Here is a 21,410-nt window from a genome sequence, read left to right as displayed (position 1 = left end):
TCAGGAAGAATTGACCAGAAAAAAATCTTTCGAAAAGTTTAAAATGGAGTGAAGAGAGATACTGGTACTAATTTTGCACAGCTGCTCTCCTCCCTGGCTCTCCTAATAAGAGTGACTCAGACTATTTTCTAGAACCTTTTCCCAGTCCCAAAGAGAGCTTCCAGTGACATCCGTCCCTTGTTAAAAATGGACCTCGACTCAGTTATTGCAGCTCTTGTCTCCACAGCCTGATTAGATCTCTTTGTGATTGCTTATAAAGAGATTAATGAATGTTTTTAAAGGAAAATAAATAAATAAAAGAAGTGAAACATAATCTACCCTAAAGAAGTTGTAAAAGGAAGCAAAAATCCAATCATGTTTGTTCTATAATGGTTTGGGAGGGAGGCAGGCAGGCAGCATTAAGGTGGAAACACTGAAGAAGCCAGAAGACTTCTTTGTGTTAGAATGACTTTTGTGAAAGCTCTTAAAGCTCTCTGCCTTAAAAAAAAAAAAAAAAATCCTTTTAAACAAGATTTAATTTTTCTCCCCTAAGTTTCTACTGACAGTACTGGTGTCTATAAAGCACAATGTGTATCAATTATTCTGCTTTTCCTATTTCATTTCCTAAATAATGTAATAATCAAGTGACTTTATTGGAAGCTGACTAATGTAAAGAGGAGCACCAAGCAGAGGAAATGATCATTTTATTCCTACTTAACTGAGAGTAAATCTTATTGGACTGATACAGTATTCTGTATTGGTGGGCTTCGAGAGGACTCATATAATCTGCAAAGTATTTGCAAACCTTATAGAGCTTTGAAAACCGAAACAGTGGGGGACATAAAATGTCATTACTGTGTCACTTGCCCTGACATAGTACACGATGAAGGGATCATTTATTCAAATTAATGTGCGAGATAATTTTTTTTCTTTGCATTTGAGCAAAATGTAAGAACTGAGAGTCATTGTTTTCTTTCTTTATATGGAAAGGAAATACCTTCCCCCTCCCCTGGCTATACATGATTATTTTAACAAATCCTGGAGAGAAATGTGGTAATGCACATCAAAATTTAAAATGCACAGAGATAGATTTCCACGTATGCATATGGAAATGTGTTCCAAGATTCGTACTGAAGCAAAAGATAGGAAGTTATCTAAATGTGTTCTGTGGGCAGGAGGTTAAAACATGATGATGTAGCCACACAGTGTAATAGTATTTTGTTTTAAAAAAAAATGCGGGCACACTATGTCGACTAGTAAGGAATAGTCCCCCAAATATACTCTTAAATGATAGCAGAATAAATAGGCATGTCCTAAGTGATTTTTGCATATTAACTTATTTGATCCTCACAGCAACCCCCTTAATTTGGGACCCTTAGAATTCCCATATTATAGGTAGGTTTAACAGAGGCACAGAAAAGTTAGGTAACCTGCTCAAGGTCATACTGCTAGTAAATATTAATGTTAGAATTTCATCCCAGAGAGTCTGACTTCAGAATCTGTGTTAGTAAATACTGAGCAATGTTTAGAAAAATGTATGTAATATGTTTCCAGTATGTGATAAAGGAGGTATATGCATATACATGCACATGCACGCACACACACACACATACACACAGTGTCGTTCTTCATTATTTGTATATTGGTCTGTTTGGTAAAATTTACTTTATAATCCCCCAAATCAATACTCACAGAACTTCCTAGGTTAAACAAAGCAATGCTCTGACTACTTGTTTCTGCCCTCATGCTATAAACAAGTGTCCTTTTTATGGTCTACTTAATGCCTGATATTTCTCATTTTTGATTCCTTTGACTGGCAATTTTGCTGTTTAAAATGACCCCAAGCATAATGCTGCAGTGCTGTCTAGTATTCCTGAGCACAGGAATGTGCTTTAAAGAGAAAATGTGTGTGTTAGAAAACTCATTAGGGCATGAGTGATAGTGCTGTTGGCTGTAAGTTCGATATTAATGAGTCATTCTTAACGTGTCTTTAAATAGGAATATACGTAAAACAAGTTATGTATTGACTGATTGATGACAATGTTGTGACGAGAGGCTCGCAGGAACCCAACACCGCATTTTCTGTAGGAGCAGCAAATGATACAGTAGTTGCTAATTCATTGTTCACAGAGACACTATAGAACACGAATACTGTGAATAATAAGAATCAATTATATACATGTTTCTGTGCATATATATGCTTATTTATATATCGTGCATAAAAAAATCTTAAAAAGATGATAAAAAGTATACAATGGTTGTTTGGGTGAGAAAATTAAGGTACTGAAGTTTGGAAGTAGAAGACAGACTTACCATCCTCTTCTAGAATTTTACCTTGTATATTATCTATTGAATTTTACCTTGTATATTATCTATTTTCATTCATGCAGTACAGAGGGAAAAAAAGGTTCCCAAAGTTCCACATAATCTCACCTTCCTGCAAATAGTTTCACAAATTTTCTAGGCTTTTAGAATGCAACTCTAATATGCCTGGTTATATTACACCGTATCTTGCTTTTTTAAACTTTCTCTGCCCAGCTTCTTTACAGGTCAAAACATAAAGAGTTACCCGTCACTCCTTTTCCTTCTATATTGCAGCACAGACGCAGCTCCATATGAAATACACGTACATCACAGCTTTGTGTCCATCTAGACTGCCCTTCCACGACTTGCATTTCTGCAGGAGTGCAGTAGCCACATTTGGAAGACACAATCATGCCATGGCTCTAAAATTTAAAGCACAAGTGTAGAAGAAGGTGTATCAGAAAATGAGGAAACTCTCCTGAAAAGTTTTACAAATTTTTATGTTTTTACTTCACAACCTGAGTCAGAGAATTTTGATTACAAATATGGAAGAGAAAAGGAATTTACTATGAGTCAGTCGCATTGTAGGCAATGAATATATACTTTTTGATCCTCACACTACTGGAGGTAAAAGAGGAAATAGGTTTCTCCAAATCAACCTCTTCATGGCTCTAAAAAGAAGAGAAGGGAGCCCCTTTCCTATACTCATCTTCAGCTGAAAGATGGATATTTTTGTCTAAGTGTTAATATTTGACCGTTATATATTCAGGGTACTGCGACACTTATTATTGCTATAGTCAATATATACAACAATAAATCGCAGCCAGTGCCCTCAAAGAAGCACAGAGCAGATGTAATGTGAATCCCAGTTGACAGTAATCAGACTGATGGAATCACAAGTACACATCACTCATTGTATTAGACACTGAACCACTAATCTAGTTCAGTACCTATACCTTTCCCAATAAAACTACTCTTCACCAGGCTTAAGATTTTGGTTTTGCTATTAAAAAACAAACAAAAACAAAAACAAAAAACCCAAAAATGAAAACAAAAACAACAACGAAAAAAACCCTTAAGATACTGACACTCTATCTTAAATAAAAATATGCTGAAAACTTAGAGCTATTTAAGATAATGGTGTCTACAATTTTAATATAATGCTAATACTTAAAAATTGAAATGTAATAGATAATACTAAATAGTAAAGATGAAAGCCATGCAAAATGGGATAGAGTATAGAATAAATTTCCTATTTGTCTCAGCAAAAAAAAAAAAAAAAAAGATAATGGTGTCTAGGACTTAGTTAAGTTAAATATAAATGAAATCAAGGAATTATTCTCATGATTGTATTTCAGTCAGGCCTGCTGGTCTATTAGATTTAAAAGTTTGAATTGTAATACCACTGATTTCCTCTAGAGGGAGAATGAAATAAGAATAGACAGTATTAAAAAGTGGATAACCAGAATGATCCTGAAGCGTGCCCCTTAACAGAGTGAAGACATTTCGCCAACGCTATTATAAGCAAAACCAGAGTGATTGGTTTTATTGTGGTGTATTTTCTAAGTTTATCTGAATCAACCTCTAAAATAAAATGGGTCATATTTTGTTTCCTTTTAATTTTAAATTAATAGAAAAAAACTGAGCACACATGCACAAACACATACAATTTCATCCACTTCACTCTGTATAAATTGTAATGCTGTCTATATTGTAAAAGAGATGATAAGCTGCTTATGACACATTTTTTAAAACTGTGCATTTAATTCTTAGTATTGATGAAATAAATACAAACTTATCTACTTAAATATTACAAAACAAAGCAGTCTGAGAAAGAAGGCATTCTGAAAAGCACATTACCCAGTGCACTATAAAATGCTGCATAATATTAAATATCAAGATACTTATCCTCCCTCCCCTGACAGTTTCCTTAGGATGTGGGTGTTCTGCTAAAATGATCCAGTCGTTTAAAGTTTGGAGACCCATTGAAAAAGTACTGAAATAAGTGTTGATGTGCTTTGTACAAGAACTGAAATCTAGGTAGCTTCACTGTTATTACAGAATCTGAAGAAAGCAATATCAGAGGGGAATGAGATCACTATCTCAGGAATAAAGGTTTCCGCAAGAGAAACAGTTGTGGGAGAAAATTGTCCTCTTTGCTAACAATATGGTGATCAGCCTTTCCTGCTTTCTCTTGATGATGAGGTGATGTCACTGGTCAGAAGTGCTGGCCTATTTTCTCTTCTGCCTATGGTGGGTTGGATTGGATGAAAATAAACATCTTACATAATAGGCCGGCTGTGCACTTTATCTTTTTTTTTTTTTTTTCCCAAGGAGATTTTCCCAGTGTGAATTCTGCATGTACAATTAACACTGGCGAAATTTCAGCTAAAAAAATCTGTTAGGTTTATAAGCAGATTAACAAATACAGTCCATGTATGCTGCTTCCTACCCCCTCACCCACCCTACCTCCTTCACACACACACGTACACACACCCCATCTCCACCTCTACCATCACCTCCACCACCACCCCTCCTGTAATCAAAACAGCTTTGTACTGAAAGAGAAGGGGAAACAGGCCAGTCTTGAAATAACTGTAACGAAATAGAGGATTGCAGATTATACCATTGTTTTATTCCAGTGATATAAACCAGACCCCCCCCCCCAGGACTTGCTTTCTCACATTTGAAGAAGATAAATCAAAGATTATTAATCTAACCAACAAAATGCAGCCCTACATTAGTGGCCCTTAAAAAAAATAAAAAAAAAAAAGCAAACCCAGCAGAAACAATTTCCCATTGTAATTTATAATAATTTACAGAAATTCTGGAGTTTTCTGTCCAAAACCCTGTTTTGTATGGAGGAGCTAATGAATCTGTAAGCTTTGTCATTTATTGTGCAGGCTGCTTATGGAGTGAATATGTTAAACTGAGCATTCAGTTTGATTTTTCTAATTGCTGAAGGTATGATAAATCAGAGATACCAAAAAGCTGCAGGTATCATGTACTTGAACAGCCTGGATGGAAACTCATTTGAAATCAGCAATGTAATTCACAGTAGTTTACCAGAACCCCATCAACTGACCAGGTGATCTTAGTTCCTGGGGAAAAAAAATCATCACATAGTCTTTACTCAGTAAATATTTGAATATTGGTCATATGCTATGAGATTATTTTATGTATAGCTAAGCAGTAAGTGTAAATGTTACTAATCTGCAGTTCAAGAGAGGAAAACCACTTAAAGAGTAAGTAGATGATGAAATAAGATTATCTGATCCTTCCTGTCATAAGAATAATCATCATTTTTCTGTCTTAAGTACAAGCCATTTTGGAAAGAGCCAAAATGCAACTCTCTTTCACTCGATGCAGACACCTAATGTCATCAAGAAACCAAGTCCTATACCTGTGTGGGCATTACTGTGTATCCATTTAGAAGTGCTCTCCTATGTTTAGAGGCTACTCTGTCCTTAATAATATGCACTAGTATGGTATATAAACAATATACACTAATAATACCTGCTTGTTTGAATGGAGAATATGTATGTAATGAGTCAGCTATGTTACTTTGGAAGGATAATTGAATTCGTATTCTAAAGATTTGCATTTAAACATCAGCTTTGATTTTTGCTGCCAGTGAGACCTTAGACAATTAACTATATTTTTCTAAGCTTCAGCTTTCTTTCTAAAATGTAAAAACAGGGATGCTTTTAAGAGGCATTCTAAGGAATAAAAAATAAAAAATGTGCTAAAGTATCCACCACAGTGCAAAGCACATAATTGGGTATACAAATACATGTATCTATGAATGCATATGAATGATAAAGTCACAGGTATGCATTCAGTATTTTGACAAAGAAGCAAGATCTAATTACTTCGTATTTATCAAAAAAATAAAAATATAAGGTTTTTGACTACTTAGAGCAACTACCTACTTGGCATAAAGAATGATAACGGCTCATACTTTTTGTGTATGCATAGTGTTATTTGCATTGAATGAGTAGTAGTCAAATTAATTTAGAGCTGTTGAACGAATCACATTTTAAATGCTTATTTTCTGTTTAATAATAGAAAGGAGTAAGAATAAATTATTTCAGTAGTTTCTCTTCTAGGAGATTTTAAAGTTCTTGAGATGGTGAAACAATTACAAGACATTAACAATTACAAGATATTATGTGAAATATAAGTGCTCTGGAAGCTAAGTGGATATTTTAGTGCTTTAAAAACAGTTATTTCATATGCATTTCCAAAATGGCACAATCTGTTTACACATGGAAGAAAATTCTTTGCAAGGGTTTAATGTAGAATTATGATCTCTTCAAATATTTCCATGAATTTTGGAGAAAAAATACTTCTTGAAGTAGTATTTTTTTGACAGTGTTAAAAAGCTCACACCATAGGAAGGTTACTGCTGATACTTTAAAAGAAAAAACAAAAAAACTCAGGTAAATATATCTGAAATACAGGTACAGAACAAGAACTTAGAGGTTTATTCAAATATTGTCATGTTATAGTATGTAAGTGTAAGAAAATTCTAAAAACTGTAGAGTTGTGGTCTTCCGCATAAGCTTTGAATCCCGAGTGGACAGTTGAATCATGGTGAAGGCTTATTGACTTTAGGGTTTTATTTTGCTATTTCTGGGGAAATTTTAACTAAAGAAAATTTAGGTTTCATGGGCTTTGGAAAAGGAGGAGAAAACCCAGCTTTCTCTTTGTGTAGCATCTCAAGTCCAGATGCTGGCTTTTTTCTTCATGAAAATTCATAATGTATCTATTATGGCTTCCTAATTAAAGTCACACATGTATGAATAATGTTTTGAAAATCAGTCACTATCCACTTTACATATGTTAACATATATTATGTTTTAGAGTCATTTTCTGCCAAATAGCTTAGTATGCTACATCACATACAATTGAGTGGTAGTACCATTATGTTTTTACTCATTGACTGGGTTCAGTGATTTTATAAGGTCGAAAAGTGAAAAAAGCTAAACTTGCTTATTTTCCAAAACTCAAACTCGGTGACTAAAAGACTGTTTTGTTTTATTTTCTCATGCTTCCAAAGAGCTCTAACTTTTAATTCATTCAATACATAATTTCTTAAGCAGCTACTTAATGCCAGTCACTCTTAAAAGTGCCTGGAATGTATCTGTGAACAAAGAGGAAAAAAATTATCTTCACTCTAGCTCATATTCAGAATCAACAGTGAAGTAGTCTATCAGAAGGCAGTAAGTGCTGTGGAGAGCAGTGGAACAGGGGAATGATCAGAGAAGGAAGAATAGTTGAAATGGAGTGGTCAGGGGTCAAATGCTGAGAAATTGTCATTTGAACAAAGATGCAAAGGAGGTGGGGGAGGTGAGTTTTGAGCGCCTTACTGTAGCTGAGCAGAGCATAGTAGCAGTTATCAGGAATCATTAATTTAATGTGATGATCCTGGCTTTTTAACCTATAAAGTAAAAATAGGTGAAATATCTACACAAGATAGTGATGAGGAAAAATAAGACCTTTTATTTCACGAATGCATGGTTCAGTGCCAACTGGGGGTTAGGTACCCAAACAACATGTAATCCTGAGCCCTTGAGGAACCTGCATTCTAATAATGGTTACATTCCAGCAATGAACAATGACTGTATTTCAAGGCTTTTTGGAGATTGTCATGTGTTTCATAATTGAATAGATATTGGAGAACAGAATTGCCTTTCTCATGTGTCATCCTCCTAGACCTCTGTCTGCATCATCTATCTTGCTGAAGCTTCTCTTTTCTGCCTCTCACTCTTTACCTGCTTGTAGCTTCTCCTACCTTTTCATCACTCATTCTCCATTTAATTTACTGACTCCTTTCTTCTTTCAGATTATTTATAAATAATATGCTTTTAAGGATTCTTCCTTAGTCCTCTTTGCTTTTGTCTATTAGTTCGTTTATGGAAAATTTAAGTATTACTGATTTTAAATATCACCTCTAAAGAAACGTCTTCCTCTCTGCCTTACCCAGATTCTGAGCTGAGACATAGACAGGAGTCTGCAGATGGAGAACAAAATAATTTTTAATGGCTTGAGGCTAAGAAGGAAGATGAAGCTTTACATGAAAATCCATTGGACTGGCTAACTGAATCTCATAATTCCTTGCCAGTAGGGGAGGCAAAACTTTACCCTCAGGATCTCTGCTGGACCTGAAGATTAAATTGATAGAGGGATATTGACAGGATAAAAGCATACAGATTTTTTACATGTACATGAGGCTCCCCATAGGAAAATGAAGACCCAGAGAAGTGGCAAAACCCTAAATGCTTGTATACTAAGTTGAACAAAAAGAAACAACTTTAGAAAATAACTGTGTGAAGTTATGGAAACTATATGGGGAGACTAAAGGAACACAAAGGTTATTTTAACAAGTTCTGTTTGTACAGCATTCTCTTGGCCTGACACCCTACCTCTGGTGATAAGGCTCTTTCTTCCTTCCTGATGTAGGGAGAGCATCCTTCACTTGGGAGTGTTATCTCCTGCCTTCAGGAAGAAAAGGGAGGTCAGATAATCCTTCTTGCACCTGCTGTTTCTCAAGTGTCTTTAGCCCAGAATAATCCTCATGCCACTCTCCACAGCTGTACACCATGGAAACCCTCCTCATTTTGAGTATCCTCTTGGGACTTTTGTAGGCAGTGTAAAATTTGATCAGAAGGTTCTGTATGTAAACACTAAAATTTTTCTTCCTATTACTTTTCCATCCCAAATTATGTCCAGCTATATTGTCTAACACAGCATGTCAGAAATTCTTCGATACAATTGAAAGACAACACTAGGATATTCATATAATAAAAAGCATTAAAATTCTGCAGTTAAAAAAATTACAATATATGTAGATATCTCAAATGTGAGTATAAGCCCCCCCAACATCATCCATTCCCCAGACAGAAGTTAAAAAGTGAATGAAATTTCAAGTTGAATACTAACATTCAGTGGCATGGGCTTCAAAATAAAATTCCATGTGAATTACACATTCATGGAAAGAAGAGTCAAAAATTAATCCTCAGCATTTCCTAATCTTCCCAGCATTGGATAGAAGAGTTCTCAATACCTGGACAGTGCTGAGGTTCCTTCTGCAGCTCAAATTTAGGCAACTGCTTGCCGGAATATTTATAGTTTTTTCAAAGCTCAAAATTTTATGCCTCATCTTTATAAAGCAGAGGATTTTAATTTATCATTTATGTTTTCACTGTGGCATAATTTTAAAATAGTGAAATGTAAAAATTTTAAGTGTACATTTCAATTATTTTTAAAAAATATATGTATGTGCACCATACTTCAAGAAATGAAATATTGCTTCTCACGGCAGGAAGTGCCCAGTGAATTCTTGTCCCTCCAAGAACCAGTTGCTCTAATTTCTCTTGCCATACATAAGTTTCATCTGATCTAGAAATGCATATCCACAGAATCATAAAGTATGTACTCTCTAGTGTCTGGCTTATTTCACTCAAGATATTTTTGAAATCTGCTTATGTTGTTGTGTCAATAGTGCATTCCTTTTTATTACTGAGAGGGAGGGAGTGTTAAATGTAAGAATGTATCACAGTTCTTTTTTTTTTTTTTTTTTTTTTTTTTTTAAAGTCTATTCTCTTACTGATGGATACCAGAGCTATTTCCAGCTTTTGGGTGTTATGAATAAAACCAGCATGGACATTATTGCACAAGGAGTTTTGTGGATATATCTTCATTTTTCTTGGATAAATACCTAAGAGAATTCCTAAGCCATAGAGTAGAAGGATATTTACTTTTATAAGAAACTACCATTTTTTTTCCTGAAGTAGATACATCATTTTATAATTCCATGACCATATTTCAGAGTTCTGATTGTTCCACATTCCTGCCAACATTAGTCTTTTTTCATTTTATCTCCATTTTTAGGTGTTTTAGTGTGTTTTTAATTTTCTGCCTTGCAGTAATGGAGTACAGACATCCAGGATTATTGCATCACTGGCCTCACACCAATTTGTTTTTCAGACAATTTTGTCCACAGCTCCAGTTTTGCTCCTAGGCAAAACTATAAACCCAGTATTCAGCAATATTTTATAAAAAGTAGCATACACTCTTTGAGTGAAGGAAAAGATATACAAGTTCTGCTTGTTTTTAACCTTGTTAAGATACCAGTCAGTCTAATCTACCCATAACCCATAACCTATCCATCTAACCTCCACTGGAAGAAATCTACTAGAAAGAAGTTAAATTAAATCCTAAACATTTACTGCTTCTGAAAAGGCAAGATCAACACATGTTACATCCTAATTTTAATTTTCCTCTTTAGTCCCATCATCTTTGCCAGGTGGTTTCCAAGGTTCCTTATTCATCTGACTAAGGTGATGAAGAGAAGCAGAGCAGAGAGGATGGCATGGAAAGGTTTACATGAGGAAAGCCTAGAAATGGTACACCATCATTTCCGTTCATATTTCTCAACTATGTCGTGTTTTTTCTACTTCCACTTCTCTCATTCAGACACTTGCTCCTCACTAAAACTTCCCAAAAGCTTCCTATCAGATTTCCCCTGCACACCCATTAGCCTACATATAATTGCCAAATTTTTATTTTCCGAAAATATAGCCCTAATTGTTGGTCTCTTTTGCTCATAAACTTTAATCACTTCGACAAATTGAATATAGCCCTTTATAGGGACATTTATATCCTTTTGGTTATCCAAGAACTTCAAAAGCTTTCTTTATATTTGAGGAATTTCCCATCTTAAAAATTCATGTTTCCCCAGGATATGTGACTATCAGGCACACTTGTGGAGATTTTAATGTAGAAGGCAGTGACATAAAGAAGGAAGATTCATTCTGAGGAGAAAGAAGAACACGGTGGGCAGGCACCTGCATTTCAGAGACAACTCCCGTTGAAGTCTTTCTAGCAGCATTCTGTAGCCCAGCATCAGTGATGAGGTCTGAGGTCCCTTTTCTCAGCCACAGTAGTGGTAGTAGGGTTTGTAATGGAGCAACTCCAAAGCCACTGGCTTTATATCCTAATTCTCTTATCTTAATATTCTTCAATAATTTCGCTTTCTCTTTAAACTACTTCATACCTTTGGGAGTTCGTATTACGGCTTAGTGGTAACAAACCTGACTGGTACCCGTGAGGACATGGGTTTGATCCCTCGCCTCACTCAGTGGGTTAAGGATCCAGCGTTGCTGTGAGCTGGGGTGTAGGTTGCAGACATGGCTTGGATCCCACATTCATGTGGCTGTGGTGTAGGCTGGCAGCTGCAGCTCTGTTTCAGCCCCTAGCCTTAGAACTTTCATATGCCATGGGTATAGCCCTAAAAAAAGACCCCCCAAAATTAAATAATTAATTTGAAAAAATTTTTGAATAAACTACTTTATAGCTTTATTTTTCTGTTAAAATCAGTTATATGTTTAGTAATTTTTCTGTTTAGATAAAGCAGATTGCAGTGTTTGCAAATTAAAACCCTATGCTGATATTAACCCCTTTTAGACATAATTCGTTGGCTTCTTACTGCTTTTAGAGTAAAGGTCAGGATGCTTTAAGTAGACCACAGGGCACCGCATCATCTGGCCCTTATCTGGCCTGTGCCTACTTCTCTTTATTTATTTTTTGTTTTTAGGACCACACCTGCAGTGTGTGGAAATTCCCAGGCTAGGGGTTGAATTAGAGCTGCAGCTGCTGGCCTACGCTACAGCCACAGCAACGCACTTCTTTGATTTTTCTTAGAACTCACTCTCATCACTACCACACACCTGCCAAATAGACTTTCTTCAGGTCTTTGATCTAATTAAGATTATACCTGCCCCAGGACCTTTGAACATGCTACTTCCTCTGTCCAGAACAATCTTTGTATTCCCCCAGCATCCTCTGACCAACTTTTTAAAGTCTATGTATTGAATTAATATCTTCATATCTTTCAGGCCTCAGCTTAAATGAACTTCCTCAGAAATACCCTCTTTGAGTCCTTTGAAGATGCGAAGCTTCTCTGTTACATAGTTAAACATCATTTTTATTTTCCTCAAAGAACATTTGACAACTAAAACTAATTATTTGTATTTTTTGTTTATTTTTCTTTAGTACTAAAATAGAGGCTTCATGATAGTGAATTGATCTGTTTTATTTATTATTTCCTTCACAGCTCAAGAGAATGCCCAGCATTTAGTAGCTGTTCACTGAATAATTGTCAAATGAATGTATCTAATCTTCAAGATTCCCCACAGCATGACCCCCAACCTGCATTACCAGCTTAGTCTTGCTAAAGACTAGTTTTCTCAAACCCACTTCGCAGTTGTACTGTTAATAATGTGGCTTATAGTTAATCTAGTACGTGCAATATCCTTTATATTTTGTCTGTGTCTGAGAGTGCTCTAACTATCCTTCTGTATCAACTTATGAAATTTTCATTCTCCAAAAACCCATTTCTGATGTCCTTCATAAATTGTCCTATCTCCCTTCTTCCTTTAAACTCGAACGGAACAACACAGTTCAACACATGAGTGAAGTGCAGTGATTTGTGTTCCTACCGTAAGCCTCAAAACTGAGACTAGATTTCTTTAGGACAGAGAATTATGCTCTGTATCTATACCAGTGCCTGCAGTGGTACCCAGTACAAAGCCATTGTTCAGCCAATGCCACCTGAATTTAATACCACAGGAAATAAAGCTAAATATCACTCAGTCACAGACTTCAGAACCAATTAATGAAGACAAAGATATAAAAGGCATGGCCTCAGGATTGGATTTACATCAGTCTGTTGACGGTGAGCTAAGTCTCCATTCTTTTGTGAAGTTTCTTTTTTCCTTTCCTTTCCTTTATTTTTTCCCCTCATGTTCTTTAGGGTATATTCAGTGATGGTGCAATTAAACACACCTTCTACTTGAAGTAAGGAAAGTGTATCGAATGTTAGCTTTGCCTTTGACAGGGGCTGAGGGTTCCAACCAGATACTTTAGATTCAATATCTTGATTTCTAAAGTATGTAGAGCTGATACACTCTTTCTGTTGACAGTTAATGAATTCTCCCTTACATCCTATGAGGATACATTAAAAAGATCAAATTGTCTTTACCTCAGAATCAGCTGCCTGTTCTTACCTATTTTTCAGTTATTTCATTGTCTCTCAGGCACTGAAGAAGGAAAACTGGCGTCTCACAGCTAATGAGTACTCAAGTCCTAGGAACCACTTCTTCATAATTTCTCCTATTTCCACTTTTACCACCCCCCCTCCTGTCTGAGGTCTTCGCCCATTCACATCTGAATTGATATGAATAATCTCAACCAAACTGTCCTCTGTGTCTCTTGGGAGAAAATTCTAGCACAGTCACTTTAATATCCTGAAGCACGATCTTCATTTGACCGCTCCCAATTGGAAAGTATTCAGTGGCTCTCCTCTGAAAAGAATCTCCAAGCTGTGCTATTTAATATGGAAGCCGTTGGTCACAGGTCATTATTTAAATTCAAGTTGATTAAAATTAAGTACAATTACAAAAAAAACAAAAACAAAAGTTAAGGATCCAGCATTGCTCTGAGCTGTGGTATAGGTTACAGACACGGTGTGGATCCCGTGTTGTGGTGGCTTGGTGTAGGCCGGTGGCTACAGCTCCAATTAGACCCCTATCCTGAGAACCTCCATATGCCGTGGGTGTGGCCCTAGAAAAGACAAAAAATAATAATAATAATAAAAATAAAAATAAATAAATAATAAAATAAAGTACAATTAAAAATTCAATTCCTCAGTTGCACTAGCAACCACATTTCAAGTAAAACAATAGCCACACATAACTAATGGTCCCATATATGGTGCAGATAGAGACTATTTCTATCATGGTAGAAAACTCTATGAGACAGGGTTTTTTTTCTCACCTCTAAATGCTGCAGCACATCTGTGTTTATTTTCAGACACTTGATGGCCTTGACCTGTATTGTTATTTGACCTGTTGTGATATGTCATAGAAAAAATAGAAATTTTTTATTCACAAAGTATGCTTTTGTATCTTAGTTCTACCACTTCCTAACCACATGACCTTGGCCAGATTACTCTGATTTCCACATCTGTAAAATGGAGTTAAAAATAGCACCAGGAGTTCCCGTCGTGGCGCAGTGGTTAACGAATCCAACTAGGAACCATGAGGTTGCGGGTTCGGTCCCTGCCCTTGCTCAGTGGGTTAAGGATCCGGCGTTGCCGTGAGCTGTGGTGTAGGTTGCAGACGTGGCTCGGATCCTGCGTTGCTGTGGCTCTGGCGTAGGCCGGTGGCTACAGCTCCGATTCAACCCCTAGCCTGGGAACCTCCATATGCCGCCGGAGCGGCCAAAGAAATAGCAACAATAACAACAACAACAACAACAAAAAAGACAAAAGACAAAAAAAAAAAAAAAAAATAGCACCAAAACTATTTCTTTCACTGAGTTTTTCTAGGGTTTAAGTGCATGTGTCTGTGAATGTTGTAAAACCCAGTATAAATGGCAGTGATAATAGAAATCACAAACATTGCTGTTGTTCCCAGTATCATATCCTTTGCTCTTGGTGATAAGACCATGTCAAACTGTTCATTCTACCGCCAACAACACCATGCAAAAAATTTTATAACCATCATTAATATTTGCTAAATTTGAACACTGAAGTATTTCTATGGGGAATATATTAAATATATATATGTATACCTATATGTATAAACATATTAGTACATACCACATATATTTTACCCACTTTCTTCAGCTAAAATAAAGAATTCAATATTTTAGTGTAGGTTATTGAGAAACAAATCATATGTTTAGAGTAATGGTTAGTAAAATGAGATTTTTTTAAATCTCTGTGAAACTAAGAAAATGTCAAAATAACTTATCCAGATAATCTCATCAATTCTCTCCACTCTGCCCTTATTCCAAAATTTTTAAATTAGCCAAATGTGAGAAAAAGTTGAACCCAAAATAGTTTTGGAAGGAGCTAGCCAAATATTCAATTCCAGGTGTCTTTCTGTTCATTTTGATTCATTCTGTTTATTAATCTGAAATGATCATGATTATTGAAATTTTTCTTTCCTTTTCCAGATTTTGAAAGATTAGACTTAAAGCCGATGGTTAAAAACCCCACAGCTTCCTTACCAGCTGTTACTTTTTTCAGTTGCAAAGTGTTAGAAGCAACCCCCTTAGGGTCAACAAAGAGGGCACACTGTGTGTGGAAGTGCTCAGGGAGGTGTGTGATCTGCTTCAGCAAGAGACTTGGCTTGGTGGAACTTTTCTGGCAAGCAGAAAAGCCCATGAACATACAACAAGCCAGGGATGAAGGCTTGCAGTTGAAATTAATATTCAGGTTAAAGAAAAATCATCTCCTATAAAAGATTAGAATTGAAGTCAACTCTGAGAGAGCCCTCATGAGACTTGACACATTTGCCTCACACTTCCTCTTTGACTCATAGGGCTGGGGAAAGCAAAGGGAGAAAGGTGTGTGTATCTCTGTGTTCCAGAATGGGGAGTGCCCCATTTGGTATCCTTTACCTTCAAAGTACTGTACTTGGTTCAGCCTCAGGAATTAGACCACTGTCCTATTCCTTAGGAGAAAACAAAGTTTTGAGAACCAGAGTGGATAAAGATTCTAAGGGTAATTGAATAGGCTGAAAAAGACTCTAAGGGTAGTAAGATTACAAAACCTCACGTTTTTGTCTTAAACTCCTTTTCAATGAATATCTATTAGGCAACATAATTTCATGATTGAAAATTAAGTATGAACCAAGAAAAAGAGTTAGGTCCTCAAGAAATTCTGCAACTATTGGCTCCAAGGCAGCCAACTGAGCTCCCAGGGAGCTGTAAAGTACTGCCTTTGTGAAGTGAGTAAAATCTGATGGTATCTGGGATTACAGATCCTCCCCAAAGGAAGCTTCCAGTAAAAACAGAGGTCTGGGAATAAGCTTTGAACTTGGAGGGAGTGTAGTTCATTAGCTCACTAGCTTTATAAAAAGAGAAGTGTAGTTCTTCTCGGAAGTAGAGGAATGAAACCATCTTCCCTTGTCTCTTGGGGGAAATGTTCTTTTTAATTCCTGGGAGTAAGTGACACAAAACCGGAAATAGTTCGGTTTGTTGTGAGTGGTGATCACAAAAAATTTTAGGATTATTTGATATGTTGGCAAATGAATGACTGAGAAGCAAGTTAGCCACAACAAGAAGATATGTCTGGTAGATTCTTAACAATCTGGTTAGCTGCAGGTAAACAAAATGTTTAGAGATGAAGTTGAGGGTGATCTAGTCAAGCAGTGGTTTGCAAATGCTTCCTAATGGAAAGGGAACACCAAACATTTTCCTCTAATATCTGTCCCATAATTTGATTTCTTTGGCTATACACACACACACACATGCATGAAGGACATGTACATAGATGTGTGTAGTTGTGCACCTAAAAACATACACACATATATATAATATGTATATATATATACACACACGTGTGTATTTGTATATATTACATACTTAAGTGTATACCTTTTTTTAGATGTTTTACACACAGAGCATGTAAACAATATAATGCTGGCATATCTGGTGATGATTTATTAGAGTGGGTTAAAAAACAACACATGATGTGTCTGAATTATATCAATAGATTAAAATTTAGACAATTGCCTGATACATGTACAAGTCTTACACTGGAAAAATAGGTAGATGGATTAATCACTTAAAAAATAGATATTATACAGTTTTTAGGATTACATATAATGTATGCCTACATATAATATATGCATATGTACATATGACATACACATATAGAAAACTGGTAAGATATGTGTGTGTCTAAGTATGTTTATACAAACACAGAGGCATATTATTAAAAACAATTTTAACAACCATGGCAAACTATGCTTCTATCCTTGGAATTTCAATTTAGTGCAACAAAACATTTCTCTCTTTTTTTTTTTTTAATTGATATAAAACTTTTATCACTTAAATATTTCCATAATTCTTATTTCCCCAATACAGTTTTATGTTTCTACTGTATAGCATGATGACTCAGTTACACACACATGTACACATTCTATTTTCTCATATTATCATGCTCCATCATAAGTGACTAGACATAGTTCCCAGTGCTACACAGCAGGATCTCATTACTAATCCATTCCAAAGGCAATAGTCTGTATCTATTAACCCCAAGCTCTCAGGCCACCCCACTCCCTCCCCCTTCGGCAACCACAAGTCTATTCTCCAAGTCCATGATGTTATTTTCTGTGGAAAGGTTCATTTGTGCCATATATTAGATTCCAGATATAAGTGATATCATATGGTATTTGTCTTTGTCTTTCTGGCTCATTTCACTCAGTATGAGAGTCTCTAGTTCATCCATGTTGCTGCAAATGGCATTATGTCATTCTTTTCTATGGCTGAGTAGTATTCCATTGTGTATATATACCACATCTTCCTAATCCAATCATCTGTCGATAGACATTTGGGTTGTTTCCATGTCTTGGCTATTGTGAATACTGCTGCAATGAACATACAGGTGCGAGTGTCTTTTTCAAGGAAAGTTTTGTCCGGATGTATGCTCAAGAGTGGGACTGCTGGGTCACATAGTAGTTCTATGTATAGATTTCTAAGGTACCTCCATACTGTTCTCCATAGGGGTTGTATGAGCTTACATTGCCACCAACAGTGCAGGAGGGTTCCTTTTTCTCCACACCCCCTCCAGCACTTGTTATTCGTGGACTTATTAATAATGGCCATTCTGACTGGTATGAGGTGGTATCTCATGGTAGTTTTGATTTGCAGTTCTGTAATAATCAGGGATGTTGAGCATTTGTTCATATGCTTGTTGGCCATCTGTACATCTTCCTTGGAGAAATGTCTATTCAGGTCTTTTGCCCATTTTTCCATTGGGTTGTTGGCTTTTTTGCTGTTGAGTTGTAGAAATTGCTTGTATATTCTAGAGATTAAGCCCTTGTCAATTTGCATCATTTGAAACTATTTTCTCCCATTCTGTAAGTTGTCTTTTTGGCTTTTTTTTTTTTTTTATGTTTTCCTTTGTGGTGCAAAAGCTTGTCAGTTTGATGAGATCCTTCTGGTTTATTTTTGCTTTTATTTTTGTTGCTTTCGGAGACTGACCTGAAAAAATATTCATAAGGTTGATGTCAGAATGTTTTGCCTATATTTGCTTCTAGGAGTTTGATGGTGTCCTGTCATATATTTAAGTCTTTTGGCCATTTGGAGTTTATTTTGGTGCATAGTGTGAAGGTGTGTTCTAGTTTCATTGATTTGCATCCAGCTGTTCATTTTTCCCAGCAATACTTGCTGAAAAGACTGTCTTTTTCCTATTTTATATTCTCGCCTCCTTTGTCAAAGATTAATTGACCCTGCGTGTCTGGGTTTATTTCTGGGTTCTCTATTCTGTTCCATTGGTCTGTCTGTCTGTTCTGGTACCAGTACCACACTGTCTTGATGACTGTGGCTTTGTAGTATTGCCTGAAGTCTGGGAGAGATATGATGCCTTTTGCTTGGTTTTTATTCCTCAGAACTGCTTTGGCAGTTCTGGGTCTTTTGTGGTTCCATATAAATTTTTGGATTGTTTGTTCTAGTTCTGTGAAAAGTGTCATGGCTAATTTGATAGGGATTGCGTTGAATCTATAGATTGCTTTGGGTAGTATGGCCATTTTTACAATATTAATTTTTCCAACCCAGGAGCTTGGAATATCTTTCCATTTCTTTACATCTTCTTTAATTTCCTTGATTAATGTTTTATAGTTCTCTGCATATAAGTCCTTTACCTTCTTAGCCAGGTGTATTCCCAGGTATTTGATTTTTGGGGGTGCAATTTTAAAAGGTAATGTACTTTTGTATTCCTTTTCTAATATTTCATTGTTAGTATACAGAAATATGATTGATTTCTGAATGTTAATCTTATACTCTGCTACTTTGCTGAATTTGTTGATCAGTTCAGATAATTTTTGGGTTGAGTCCTTAGGGTTTTCTATGTATAGTATCATGTCATCTGCATACAATGACAGTTTTACCTCTTCTCTTCCTGTCTGGATGCATTTTATTTCTTTTGTTTGTCTGATTGCTGTGGATAGGACTTTCAGTATTGTGTTGAATAACAGTGATGAGAGTGGGCATCCTTGTCTTGTTCCATATTTTAGTGGGAAGGCTTTCCGTTTTTCTCCATTGCGTATTGTATTCGCTGTGGGTTTGTCATATATGGCTTTGATTATGTTAAGGTATGTTCCCTCTATCCCCACTTTGGTAAGAGTTTTTATCATGAATGGATGTTAGACTTTGTCAAATGCTTTTTCTGCATCTATCGAGATTACCATGTGATTTTTGACTTCTTTTGTGAATGTGGTATATGACGTTGATTGATTTGTGTATGTTGAACCATCCTGGTGAACCTGGAATGAATCCCACCTGGTTGTGGTGTATGATCCTTTTTATATGTTGTTGGATTCGGATGGCTAAAATTTTGTTGAGAATTTTTGCATTTGTATTCATCAACTATATTGGCCTATAGTGTTCTTTTTTGATGGTGTCTTTGTCTGGTTTGGGAATTAGGGTGATGGTGGCATCATAGAATGTCTTTGGGAGTGTTTCTTCTTCAACCGTTTGAAAAAGTTTAAGGAGGTTGGGTATAAGTTCCTCTTTGTATGTTTGGTAGAATTCGCCTGTGAAGTCATCTGGTCCCGTACTTTTATTTGTAGGGAGTGTTTTTATGACATACTCCATTTCATTTCTAGTGATCTGTCTGTTCAGTTGATCCGTTTCTTCTTGATTCAGTTTTGGTGGGCTGTAGGTCTCTAGAAAGTTGTCCATTTCTTCTAGGTTGTCAAATTTGTTGGCATACAATTGTTCACAGTATTGTCTTTTTTTTGTTTGTTTGTATTTCTGCAATATCCATTAAGAGTTCTCCTTTTACATTTCTTATTTCTTTTAATTTGGGTTTTTTTCTCTCCTCTTCTTGGTAAGTCTGGCCAGAGATTTGTCAATTTTGTTTATCTTTTCAAGTAACCAGCTCTTGGTTTTATTGATTTTTTCTATTGTTTTTTGAATCTCTATTTTACTGATTTCCTCTCTGATCTTTATGATTTCCTTCCTTCTGCTGCTTTAGGTTTTGTTTGTTCTTTTTCCCTATTTTTTTTGATGGGTTGGGTTAAGTTGTTGATTTGAGATTTTTCTTCTTTTTTGAGGAAGGCATGTATGAATTTCCCTCTGAGCACTGCCTTTGCAGCATCCCATAAATTTTGAGTGGTTGTGTATTCATTATCATTTGTCTCAAGGTATTTTTTAATTTCTTTCTTGATTTCCTCATTGACCCATTGGTTTTTTTAGAAGCATGTTGGTTAGTCTCAATGTAGTGAGTTTTTTCTCATTTCTTTTCCTGTGGTTGATTTCTAGTTTCATGCCATTGTGGTTAGAGAAGATACTTGAAATAATTTCTGTACTCTTAAATTTGTTGAGGTTAGCTTTGTGCCCCAGTATGTGATTCATCCTTGAGAATATTCCATGTGCACTTGAGAAGAATGTATATTTTCATTTTTTTTGGATGTAATTCCTGAAAATGTCAATTAAGTCTAACTTTTCTATTGTGTCCTTTAGGATCTGTTGCCTTATTAATTTTCTGTCTAGAGGGCCTGTCCATTGACGTGAGTGGAGTGTCAAAGTCTCCTACTGAGATTGTATTCCCATCAGTTTCTCCTTTTATGTCTGTTAGTATTTGTGTAGGTATCTGGGTGCTCCTGTTTTAGGGGCATATATATTGACAATTGTAATATCCTCTTCTTGAATGGATCCTTTAACCATTAAATAGTGTCCTTCTTTGTCTTTCTTTATGGCCTTCATTTTAAAGTCTATTTTGTCTGATATGAGTATTGCAGCTCCTGCTTTCCTGTCTTGTCCATTGGCATGAAATATCTTTTCCCATCCCTTCGCTTTAAATCTGTATGTGTCCTTTGCCTTAATGTGAGTTTCTTGTAGACAGCACATTGAAAGTTTTTGCTTTTTTATCCAATCTGCCACTCTGTCTTTAGATTGGAACATTCATTCAGTCTATTAACATTCAAGGTGATTATTGATAGATATGTATTTATTGCCATTTTAAACCTTGTTATCCAGTTGATTCTTTGTTTCTCTTTTTTGGTTTGGATGGTTTCCATTTATTTTATGCTTGAGTAGTTTTCTTT

At 35.9% G+C, this 21,410-nt stretch overlaps 1 long non-coding RNA gene across 6 annotated transcripts in view; it reads left to right on the top strand.

The window, feature by feature from the left end:
- Window positions 1–21,410, top strand: part of LOC146403579 (uncharacterized) — a 408,191-nt gene that overhangs the window by 76,705 nt on the left and 310,076 nt on the right. Inside the window, exon 4 of one of the 6 annotated variants that reach the window (XR_014804476.1) lies at window positions 10,577–10,694. The exons of the other annotated variants lie outside the window; for them this stretch is intronic. This is a non-coding gene — a long non-coding RNA (uncharacterized LOC146403579). The remainder of the gene's footprint in view (window positions 1–10,576; window positions 10,695–21,410) is intronic. 6 annotated transcript variants of the gene reach the window in all.

Source organism: Sus scrofa, chromosome 5 (assembly GCF_054392235.1).
Source record: "Sus scrofa isolate SSC_HxYL_T2T_F1_AM1 chromosome 5, Sscrofa_HxYL_maternal_Yorkshire_Landrace_v2.0, whole genome shotgun sequence".
Taxonomy (NCBI): Eukaryota; Metazoa; Chordata; class Mammalia; order Artiodactyla; family Suidae; genus Sus; species Sus scrofa.
The sequence above is the reverse complement of the archived record's forward strand: the minus strand, read 5'-3'. Positions and strand labels throughout refer to the sequence as shown.